We start from the raw sequence: 12,553 nt of genomic DNA on the forward strand, positions 1-12,553 counted from the left end.
AGAAGGACAAGGAAGAAATAATGGGCGCATATCTGCTCCTTACGTTGCAAATGTCGACGACGTATGACAGGCGACTGGTGCCCCAGCCAAGTAAATGCCTTCCGTCTCTTTCCCCCTTACTTTTCATGCTCAAGATAACATGCTTGATAGCAGGCTAGAGGTTTGCTCGTCAATTTAAATTTACCGCGTCCCACTGCGCAAAGTCGGGGGTCTCGATGTCAAAGCTGCCACATGGTAGAGACGCGCGTGAATTGAGGCACCCTACTACAACGTTTACAAAACCACGTTGCCTTACTGCGCGCGCGTTCAAAGCGGAACGTGGATCAAATCTAGTGGAACCTTTAGTTGCTAATGCCGTTTGATTTTCTAAATGCCGACAGGAAGTGGCTCTGGCAACAGCAAGCGACGGTTTGCTGAAGTTTTGTAGTATTTCTTTTGCTATCGCAGAAACCAAACATCCATGATTTTTTTAATAAAGGAACACTGCAAACATCCCGTATGTATTGAAATGCTGCCTTATATTTGCGTAAATGTCTTGGTCTTGTTCAACAATGTTGACAAGTATGAATATTCACACCGGGCTTAGGCGTTCAGATTCAGCTGTGGGTGTATAAGACTATGCGCAGATTTTGATTTCGGCCGGGTGGCTGAATCGAGTCACAGACAGACAGGCCAAAATTTCTGTGTTTAAGTAGGCCAAGAAAAACTATGGTCCGTAAAAAACGGGAAGAAAACGGCGCAATGAGACAAAGGTAATTACAGGGGACAGTGGCACCGCGGTTTTCCAGCAGGATTATTTCCAGCATCACAATTGCAAGAGTAGCAAATAAAGTATAGCTAATAGCGTATATGCAGGGCTACGGCAAGAGCAATTTCTCAGTCTGGGTAGTATTGAACAAAAAAACGACGCCTAGGGAGAATGAATATGGCGACAGCAAGCAGAGAACACAATAGTACCACTGGACACGCTTCTGTATAGGTGTGCTGTTTGTGGTACCACGCGCTCTGATGCGTCTGCCATTCTGTCAGCTGTGGAGCGTGGTCGCCAATGGAAGGGCGCATCAGAATAAGATGAACCCAAAACATCTGCATGGTGCGCAATGAGACAGGAAGGAGCTCGCTGCAGCTAAAACCACCAACCATAATCCGACTCCACCGCAATTGTTACAACCCGAAGTTTGCGCGCCAGAATGTGTCGCTGAAATAACGAACATCTGGTTGGAGCACAGCACGACGAAATCACGCTGCGACCTGTGATTAGACATCTGGGGTGGGGGACTTGAAATAGAATCGAATGCTTTGTTTTTTATTTCCACACGCATGGAGTATTGGGTGTCTACTGAGATTTTGGCTACGCAATATTTTCTCCGCATTTTTATTGCCGCCGTAATTTTACTTTTATATCCCTCGATGATCAAGACAGTCGCAGAAATGTACGGTACACAGCCACCCGCCGCGGTGGCTTATTGGCTAAGGCGTCCAGCTGCTGGTCCCAAGCAGGCGGGTGTGTTCCTGGCCCCGACGGTTCCTTTTCCGATAGAGGCTAGAAACGAAAACGTCGGTGTGCCGAGATCTTGACACACGTTAAGGATCGCCAGGTGCTGAAAACTAATCCGGAGTCCTTCACTACGGCGCACGTCGTAGTCCAGGGGTAGTTTCAAAGCGTTAAACCACATTATCCACGTTATGCAGTTCGATAGTGTATTAAGAATTTATATATCTGGAAGTTCCATAAGGTATGCCCTCCAAATAAGATACGTTTTGTTTGGGCTCTTGCATTAGTAAAAGTCCCTTGCAACTGAGATGTATGAAATACAGAAAAGTCTTCGAACTTTTCCATCGCAACTCAAACCACATTATTTCGTTGATCGATTGTTCTTGTAGTCCCCTAGAATTGTATCGGTGGTACAGCATGCGCTATCTATCCAAAGGTTCTGATATGTCTTGGAAAACATACTCCTCTAACTTACACGTTATATCTCCTCTAATCTTGTCGCCCTTGGGTGTTGTATTTACCCTTTACTTTAGTACCTACAGTGTCTTTGTAGTTTGCTTTCGGCCCATTATCGTTAACCTCCAGGGCTCCTGATATGTGAACTTTTGGTCCCCACAGAAGCGATTCTCGGCCTCGCCTGCCAATTCATGCGTACGCTCACAGAATATGTAGGCACTAAGCGCGTGCAAGGAAATCCAAGCAACCCGTTGCCTGTGCAGGCTGCCCAAAGGGAACGTGCGCATTTTATAAATCGCAGTGATCATCTGCGTACGCATGCAGTACTGTGAAGCCCTCCAGCACAGAAAGCCTTCGATGCCATCGTTACTTTCGTCACTCTACTCGCCGCATTGATCGTTGATTCCCTTTGGGCCGCAGTGCCCGTACCACCACGCAGCGCAGGTCGTGGTGCACGTCGTCTCTGCTAATGCGGGTGCTGTAATAAGTGATGCATGGATCGAAGCCCCGCTAAGATCAAAAGTCGGGTAAGGTACGCTCGCTCAATACAAACGATGCCCTAGCCTAAGGAGCTGCGCCCTATTCCTGTGTAACGCGTACTGTTGCAGCGTAAACTGAGTGAGTCCTGGACGCGCTATACTTCAGCCTAAGTGTGGACTGCCGGCGCCGTGCTTCGAGTACGACACTGAGAGGAACAGAAATCACGGCTGGCATGTTTTCCGGTAATGATGAACAACCAACTAGGAAAAGTCGGCAACATCATGCGTGGTGCCGTGTGCATGTTGATCTCGTGCACAAAGGCAAACAAGATAAGGCGCATCAAGCCGTGGTCGCTTCATGAGGCATTTCTCTCCTGTGGACAAACCGAAGCACAGCGCAATTGGAACATACATTCGAAGAACGCGAATAGTTTAAGAACGGCATAAATGGGAAGTTACTTGCCGTAGCGCACTAGTGAGTTTATTGGAGGGCCTCGAATAGACGCCAGCGTTGAAGTGCCTGGCTCAGTAATGTTTGTTGGGCTGATTGTTTCTCTGATATTTTCATTTCTTTTTGTTATACCAATTCGTTTTAGCATTTAACCTTCATTAACGTTTTACCCATCAACCGAAGAGGACAACTCAGCATTATGCAGGCCTGACCTCTTAGGTGCCATTAGAGGACTGTCTTCCCCTCTCTCTCACAAGGCTACGTCTTTGGCTGGTTTTTTTTAAGACGATACTCTTTCTTGGGCTACTTCAACCCCAAAATTTTGGTGTGGCTGTCTGTCTGTCTGTCTGTCTGTCTGTCTGTCTGTCTGTCTGTCTGTCTGTCTGTCTGTCTGTCTGTCTGTCTGTCTGTCTGTGACTCGATTCAGCCACGTGGCCAAAGTGAAACAAAATCGGCGCAATAGTCTTATATACTCCCAGCCAAATCTAAACGTCTAAGACCAGCGTCAGTGTTCATACTTGTCAACATTGTTGAACGAGAACACTACATTACGCAAACATAAGGCAGAACATCACTACACAAGTGAAATTTGCAGTGTTCCTGTATTAAACAATTCGTGAATGCTTGGTTTTTGCGAAAGAAAAAGATATACTACGTCCACTGCAAAAAACCATCGCCTGCTGTTGCCCGCGCTTCTGGCGGCATTTGAGAAACCACACGGCAACAGAAACGAAAGGTTCCATTAGATAGGGTCCAAGTTCTGCTTGGAACGAACGCGCAGTAGGGCAGCTTGGTTCTATAAACATTGAAGTACAGCGCCTCAATTCAGGCGCGTCTCCGCCGTACTGCACCGCTAATATCGAGGAACCCGGACTGTAGCAGTGGAACGCGGTAAATTTAAATTGTCTTGAGCAAACCTTTAGTGTGTTTATCGAGGAAGAAGCGCGGCTTCAGAGGAACAGCACGAGAGGTGAGCGGAGAGAGAGAGAGAGAGAATAAACATTTATTGAGCATAAGTGCTGATGGCAGGGCACTCGCCCGGTGGAGGGCATCCTTATTCCGGTATACCCAGGCTGCGACTTGCCGTCCAGGCCCTCTTGACCAGTTCTTGCTGGTGTCCAAGGTCTGGATCGACCAGACGAGCCATCCACTGCTCAAAAGTTGGGTAGGGTATTGGGGGTAGGTTTGGAGTTTTCTGGCACTCCCATACCTGGTGGTACAGGGTGAGGGAGGGATACTGAGTCGGGTAGATGGAATGGAGGAGGGTGCTGTGGGGATAAGAATTCGGAAAAGCAAAGAAAGAAATTTACTTGGAAAATGTCGACAATGACTATGGTCTTTTTTCGACATTTGCAACAAAAGAATTAGATACGCCGCCAATTTTTTTTCTGCGTTCTTCTTCCATATTTCGGTTCGCTTAAGGCGCTGGTGCTGTCATCGGGGATTGATTGATTGATTGATTGATTGATTGATTGATTGATTGATTGATTGATTGATTGATTGATTGATTGATTGATTGATTGATTGATTGAATTTTTTTTCACAGCAGTAATCCCGATGTTAGGGTGCCGGCCCGGTGCGAGATACCCTCGGCCCAGGATGAAACGGTGGGGGCTTGCTCATGCTGCCCTCTCCATCAACATGCGCTGGGTAGAGGGCTCGAAGGTGGTCAGCAACTCGCCAAACTGATGTTGCATAGAGTCGCCATGTGTGGACAATCCCGGCACGTGGAGGGGTGTTGGGTAGGGAACATAGCGTGGTAGACTATTGTTGGGAAGGGTGTTTCTCTGTAGGACGCGTTACGTAACATTTTAAAGAACGGAATAGCCTGAGTTCACCGTATTGAATATCATGGCCTTTTATCGATAATCTGTGCAGTGCGGGGTTCTCGGGCGTTAGTGAACGCGCATTCCTAGTAGCCAGCCTCTTCCCAAACATTGAAAAATAAAGAAAATCTTTACTCCATCGGAAGCAATTTATCATCTACTACAGCAAGCTACAGGCACGCCTATCCCTCTGGTTACTTTAGTCTAACCAATGGCAGTTTTTTATAATGTGAGAACGGGGATAGGACAGAAGGTCGGAACTGAAAAAACCTTACCCAGATGCAGCTAAAGATATTACTAAGCCGAAGAGGCTTGAAGACAACCACTAAACAAGGTGCACTGATATGATTTATTGTAGGGCTTAACGCGCCTACGCAACGCAGGCGATGAGGCGCGCTGTAGTGGAGGGCTCCTGATTCAATTTGACCACCTGGGGATCTTTAACGTACGCCGAAATCTCGTACACAAGGGAGTTTTTGCTCTTCGGCTCCATCAGAAAAGCCGCCGCCGCGGCTGGGAATCGAACCCGCGTCCTCGTGCTCAGCAGCGCAACGCCTTAGCCACTGAGCCACCGCGGCGGGTAAACAAGGTGCGTAGAAGCATAACAATCGCGATATCAAATATAACTGAGGTATTTTTAGCTAGAGACAGCAATTTGCTAAAATGTTGAGCAAATAAATTACCACAAAAGCTCACCGACCAAAGTTAAATTTTCGAAAGGGATGTGCTGAATCCGAAGATTACAAAATTGAGTACTGCCTTTCTGACACAAGTGTAAGCAGTGGTTTTGTTGTTTCTACGATTGATTACAGATGTTTCTTCAGCATATGAATTGTGAGAAATCCGGAAAATGAAGGATAAATCGAGATTGATAGCAACTCGCATTGTTAAACAATGCGCAGGTTCAAGTAATGCCCCTGCACCGACAAACAGTTATGTTGAACGCGACAACCAGCAAACAAACAAACCAACGAACAAACGCACAAAGCCATAACTGCTAACACTTAAGTGGAAAATATCCTTGTTATTTTTCAGATGAACGTCAAAACATTTATCGTGGAATTCTCCCCCAGATTTTCGCCTCAGATTCGTTGTCCAACTACAGTCAAGCTTCAGTTTCGTAGCTTACAGGATGAGCTGGTTTTAGCCGCAACAGTTTACTCTGCTTCGCAAACCCACAGAGCATCATTCAGTCTTTGTTGTCTATAAAGAGTAGTCCTCTTTTCTTGAAGCTTTGACGAAAGAAACACAGAAAGAAAAGCCACGTAGTCAAGGCTACCCAGAATAAAATAACGCCTTCAGCGACGACAAATAACCGAGCAAAAAGAAAAGGAAATGGTCCGAAATTTTATTCGCAATTCTACTTGCCAAACTCTGTACTATATGGAGCGTATATTTCCGTAAGAAAAGTATTGCTGCTCAAGCGGCACCTTAAAAAGAATGTTGGCTTCACTTGCGCGAAAAGAAAAACAGAAAACAACGCTGTAAGGCAGCAACAGCAATAAGATATGAGCCTGAGGTTGTTTTGTGGATTTTGTGTTCGCTAATAGAAACGAATATGCAGCGTATTTTGGCGCACTTGCAACGGCATTATTCTGTATCGAACGCAAGCCCGCAACCGCCGACAGCTTCTAGAAACCATTCTACCTAAGGCCACATCATCGGGTTTTGGCGAGCACGATTCCCAGCGGTTTCTCGTCTTTTGCTTTAAAATCTGGAGTTTTATTTTCGAGGTTTGCCTTTCTGGTTCACCTTTTTCTGTTTCGCTCACACATACGTGGGATGGCCCGGGAATACTGTTATGAGAAAACTACCTAAATGTTCCCAGGAGGGACATAAAAACACTATAAAAAGAAGAACGTAAAATACACCCAAACACACGAGGCACGCTTACGCCGTAAATATAAATTACCACTTGAAGATCTGGGCGCTTAGGCATACAAATACCTGCCCCGGTCATTTAAATCCAGCTGCAATGTTGAACTGCCGGGTTCATTATAGGTGGTGAAACGCGGCCTCACAAGGACGTCTAAGAGATGCTCAAGACGTGGCGGCCTTACCGAAATGCGTTGTTCTGGCCGCAAACACATCATACTCGCAGGAACAAACGTGTTATCAAGCGCGATCACAATGCATTTTAAGGGGATCTTCCTGTTGCGAGGCTGTTCCATTCGGCATTGTTCATCAATTCATACCAAAAGACATTTCCCCCTTCCAAAGTTACGTAAATGGTTGATGCATTCGGGGTACCTGTGGTTTTCTGGAGGAATGTCAATTTCTTATCTTTCAAAGTAAATTTAGTGGCGTAACTATGCGCAGCAGGGCGACACTGCGTAGGCGGAGGAGTGCGTGGAGTAATGAGCATTTCTAAGAACAAAACGGAAGACGACAGCGCCGTTCATTCGCATTGGGGACGTCTTCAGTCCTGCATGTCTTAGGGACATGAAGCCTGCTGCGCCACGAAGATCAGTGCCGGAACGATTTGTTTAGCACGAAAATGTTTTATTCAGGGATTCACGAAGATTTCCCGTACGTCATATCCCTTGCGGAAGTGACTCCAGTGCAACGAAGCAAGCGGCCTGTAAAGTGCTCACATCTGCACACAGGGTTTTCTTGCGGGGAAGCAACCTTTAGTACTAAAGGTTTAGTAATAAATGCATTGAAATTGCGAAAGCACAGAATAGACCACTATGGATTACGTTGTTGGACATTAAAGGGGCAAATGACAACGTATGTTGGAACTTTATTTCCGCGAGGACAAAGTGATCGCAGATTAGTAGAAGAGGACGGCGAGAAACGATGGCGGCGATCGGACGTGTTCTGTCTGTTGTTGGAACTTTATTCCCTAGAAGAGAAAGAAGTGATCGCAGATGGTAGAAGAGGACGATGAAGAACGATGGCCGTGGTCGGACGTGGTCTGCTTGTGATGTGATGGAATTATAGTTCGTTTCCCTTACCGAAGGCGTTGTAGTCGCGAACAAGTGGTGCCGAAATCCCGCGGGATCAACGAACGATGGTATGTACCTCAACGGTTGCGACCAATGCCTGAAAAGAACTGAAACCGCTCTCATCATGACCGAATCGCGAACGAAGCCTACTGGAGATCAGCTATACCGAAAACGGAGAGCTCAACGCTCTACTCTAACGAGACTGATCTCCCAAGCGAAAGCTGCCATTTTCAAAGCGGGCACAACGGATGAAGAAATTTGCGCCATAAGCCAACGCCTTGACTACGAGTCCGGACAACTATGGAACACCGACCGTGACATCGAACCATTTCTGACTGGCAACTACGGTGAGCAAGAGTTTATGGACACTTTTGAGTTTCGTGACATCATCGTCACATGGCAATCGATTTTAAAGCAAGCAATGCAGTGCCCACGGAGCGAGCTTTGGGGTGCTTGTCTCAGATATGGCAGAGTAGCATCGCAGTTTCTCGCCCGCACCAAATCATGCTACTTCAATTGCCCCAGTGATGCATCACGCGTCAACACACTTCTTCAATCCTCAAGCCACTGCATGAATGCTTCCACCGGTATCGAGGACTCTACCGGCAACACCGAGATACATAGAAATACGCCGACAGCTATCGTTCAACCTGAACTAGGAGCTCAAGGTATGCCTGCAGAGAAAGGTGCATATCTTCACGCTGTGCTTTGCCTCGATCGAAAAACGAACAAAGAACAGAATTCGTCAACGAGGGACACCCCAGCCCAAACTGGAGACATTGCAGCTTACCACGTGTCCCCAACGCAGTTGTGGCTGCCATCTGACCTAAAAGTAGGCGCATCGAAGGAAGCCCTGCTAAACAGAACGAGGGTGAACCAAATACGAAAAGACAAGAGGAGGAATGAAAAAGACACTGATGCCATCGGAAGAGTTACTTTTAAGCTTCCTCTGCACCGTTACAGGAACATGAAACCAAGAACTCGCGTCACACATGGCGTGCTCGTTGGACGTCGGTGTCATCACGACCATGACAGCTTCCATTTTCCAATAAATAAGGGCAACAACCGAATAAAGGTTTGTCCTGCTGTTCGACATACTTGGAAATACCAGCGCAAGAATCACCAGCGAGGCGACCGTTTGCCCTGGATGACAGGAAACGGACCACGCAGCCAAAGACGGCGCTGTTGGAAGTACAGACGCAAAGACAGGTGCAAGGACTATCCCCTACGAGTCACTGTTTTTTCGCCGCGGGGGAGGTTGTTGGAACTTTATTTCCGCGAGGACAAAGTGATCGCAGATGGTAGTAGAAGAGGACGATGAAGAACGATGGCGGCGATCGGACGTGTTCTGTCTGTGGTGTAATCTAAATACAGTTCTTTTCCCTTAACGAAGGCGTTGTGGTCGCGACAACGTAAACACAGAACGGCTGTGGAGAACGCTGAAACTCCAGGGATTAGATGACGAGTTAGTACAGTTCCTTATAGCAATCTATAAAGACAATAGAGTGCACCTTACTTGGCAAGGACAGAAATGCGCACAGCAGGTCAACATCCATCGGGGACTGAAACAGGGATGCCCTTTGGGCCCAATACTGTCCATGCTTTACATGGCAGGGTTAGAAAAGAAACTGGAAGAAAGTCAAGTAGGGTTTAGCCTAACCCATATGCTGGAAGGCGAAGTGGCACAACAGCTTATTCCGGGAATGTTATTCGCAGACGACATTGTTGTTTTAGCTGATAACCAAACCGATATGCAGCGGCTAATAAATATTAGCGGCCAGGAAGCCACGGACGTCGGGTTAGATTTCAGTGCAGAGAAATCAGGAATAATGGTTTGCAATGACGCTACCACTGATGTAGTGTCTATCCAGCAAGGGGAATCACCTAGAATGAAGGAATATAAATATTTGGGACTGTGGATAAACGAAGGGGATAACTACTTAAGAACTCACGAGGAGCAACTTAAGGTTAAGGGAAAGCGAAACGCAGCTAGAATGAAGCATAGAGCACTGTGGGGGTATAACAAATATGAAGTAGTAATAGGAATGTGGAAAGGATTAATGGTTCCGGGTCTCACGTTTGCGAATGCTGTACTCTGCTTAAAATCAGACGTTCTATCAGGCCTTGAAGTAAACCAGAGAACGGTAGGACGTTTGGCCTTAGGCGCTCATGGAAAAACAACTAACGAAGCAGTTCAGGGAGATATGGGCTGGGCGTCGTTTGAAGTTAGAGAAGCTCAGAGTAAAATATGCTTTGAGATGAGGTTGAGGGCAATGGATCAACGAAGGTGGGCAGCTAAGGTTTTTAGGTACCTATACTCGAAAAACGTGGACACGCAGTGGTTAAGAAAGACTAGAAGGCTAACGATGAAATACGGAAATAACAGTGGAGAATCCAAAACAGCCAAAGTAACCAAAAAAGAGGCGAGGCAGATTGAAACGTATAAATGGAGGGAAAAAGTGGAAGGTAAAACATCGTTAGAGATGTGCAGGGCTGAGAAAGTGAACATCAGAAAGGAAAATTTCTACGATAATTCCCAGGGCAGTGCTTTGATTTTTGAGGCTAGAGCAGGTTGCCTGCGCACTAAGAGTTTTGTGGAGAAGTATTCACAAAAGGATGGGGTATGCGTGGTCTGCGGAAAAGAAACTAAACTATGCGGCACATAGTGTTAGAATATGAGGGTATCCATCCAAATATACATGAAGGGAATATTGGGCTTCCAGAAGCCCTAGGATTTAAGGGTATCACCGAGGTAGTTAACTTCGAGGCTGTCGAGGGGACGAAAAGAAGATTAGAATTCTGGTGGACGAAAAGCAGAGAGGGGAATATTGGCTAGGACAGTTACCACCTGTAACAGGGAAAAAAAGTATTCCGGGGCTAATGAGCTTTAGTGCCTGCCCTAAGTAGCGCTAGTATTAAACCAATAGTGTAAAACACGATTATATTAGTCCTTTTTGGTAAGATCACATGTCATCACCCCGCTTCAAAGGGGAGACCAATAGAAATCATCATCAATCATCATCATCATCAGTACGTTATACTTCAGGTTCGTTTTCGAGTTTATATTTTATCACAAAAGAGTTTTATGCCGGGACACACGGGAATTTAAGTGACGTCATATTCGTCACGGAAATGACGCCAGTACGCCTTTGCCGAAGCAACCCGCCAGCAGGGCGTCGCTCGCCAAGCACACCCACAAGATAGCCGCCGACCCGCAAATTATGTTTAGCTGCAGATTTCGCTGCACACTTCACGCTCATTTTTCGCTGATTCCTAAGACACAGGAATCAATCACAGTTTTTCTCATGCTCTTTCAGCGAAAGCAAATCATTTAGGCAAATAATCGTCCATGGCCCCCATTGTGGATAAGCGTCGCAGGTGTATGTGAAAACCCTTTCCATCAAGGGGGCTTCCCGCCGCAAAACGAAGTCGCTAATGTTTCTGTCCGAACACAGAGGCACATACCTACAAAGTATCACAACTCTCCGATGGGCATTTTTACGAAAACAATGAATGGTCCATTGAACGGAAGAGTCCGCGTCTGGCGTCAGCGGGTGGAGCAGCAAAACGGGTACTCGACCGTGCGACTTAAATGGCCATATTTTGTTTCTATACTGCACACCATGTCTGTATCCCGGACTCGGCTGAGTGGGGGTTACAGCCATGCCTTTACGTGCGAAAAGGGTCCGTGCAAAAAGGATTCCGTCTACAGGAGCCTCGAAGGAGGGCGGATTCATAATGTGTTTTATAGCGGGAGCAGATCCACTGCGAGCGCTTAAATTTCAAAGAAGCGAGAGGTTGTCGTCCAAGTCAGTACAACGCGGATGAATGGAAGAGGGGGAGCAAGAACGCGGCTAAGCTACCCAAACGACAGGTCACGAAAAACACTGTTGTTGGCAACTCTCCAAATACACGGAGACAGAAACGAGAAACGGTGCAGTGCGCAGGAGATAGATCGAATCCATTCGAAAGAGCAAGACGCAAGCTAATCACGAAGCAAATCGTCTCAAGCGCCAAGAGTACGGATTCCTCCTAGAACGCGGGGCGGAAGCAACGCGTCTGAAGCATTAAATTTCACTATAATGCTGTCCCATTCAGACCACTTAAAAAGCCCCTGGGTGGCTTCTAACTTTCTTAGACAACACCTAATGAAATTCTTAGTCAGCTCGACTGCTTCAGGCTTCAATCAATCAATCAATCAATCAATCAATCAACGAACGAATCATTCATTCAATTAATTAATTAAATTATTAATTAAAAAATAATTAATTAATCAGTCCATCAATCAATCAATCAACCAATCTCGCGAAAACTTTTCAATGCCGCCTGCCATAACAAAATTACTAGCCGGTGTTTCATGCCATCATGGCCAACCGTCATGAACAGCCGATAAGGACACTTGCTAAGCTACGTCGTTCTGTCGGAGTGGGAAGCTTCTCAACCATAGTCATGAAGGAAAATAATTCTGCATGAGCAAGACAGCAGACTACTGGAACCTTAAGCCAATCTGTGTTTGGTGCTGCAAGCGGCTGCGTTTCAAGCACGTTGTCATGCAACCGTGCTTTGGCCTGGCTTTTCGTACTCGTGGGACGACTTTTCATTTTTGGTGCGGACAAGCCTGCTCCAGAATAGAAGATTCGTTTCGTAGGTGTGAGAAGCTGCCGCAAAAAAACGTGGCGTCAGCGCAAAGAATGAGGTTGGCATCGCAGGTGTCGTGGCGGATTAATCTAAACAACCTTTCAACCTTAAAGCAGGATGAAAGGTATGAGGGTTAATGAGACAAACAAAAAGGTAACATATTAACAAACGCAAGCAAAAGAACCTATTAAAAACGCAAGCAAATCATTGATAATTTTATTACCTAACTGAGAGTGTACACTGATCTTGAAAATTATCTC

This window comes from Haemaphysalis longicornis, unplaced genomic scaffold, assembly GCF_048455015.1.
Source record: "Haemaphysalis longicornis isolate Haplotype H1 unplaced genomic scaffold, Haemaphysalis longicornis Haplotype H1 scaffold_3, whole genome shotgun sequence".
Taxonomy (NCBI): domain Eukaryota; kingdom Metazoa; phylum Arthropoda; class Arachnida; order Ixodida; family Ixodidae; genus Haemaphysalis; species Haemaphysalis longicornis.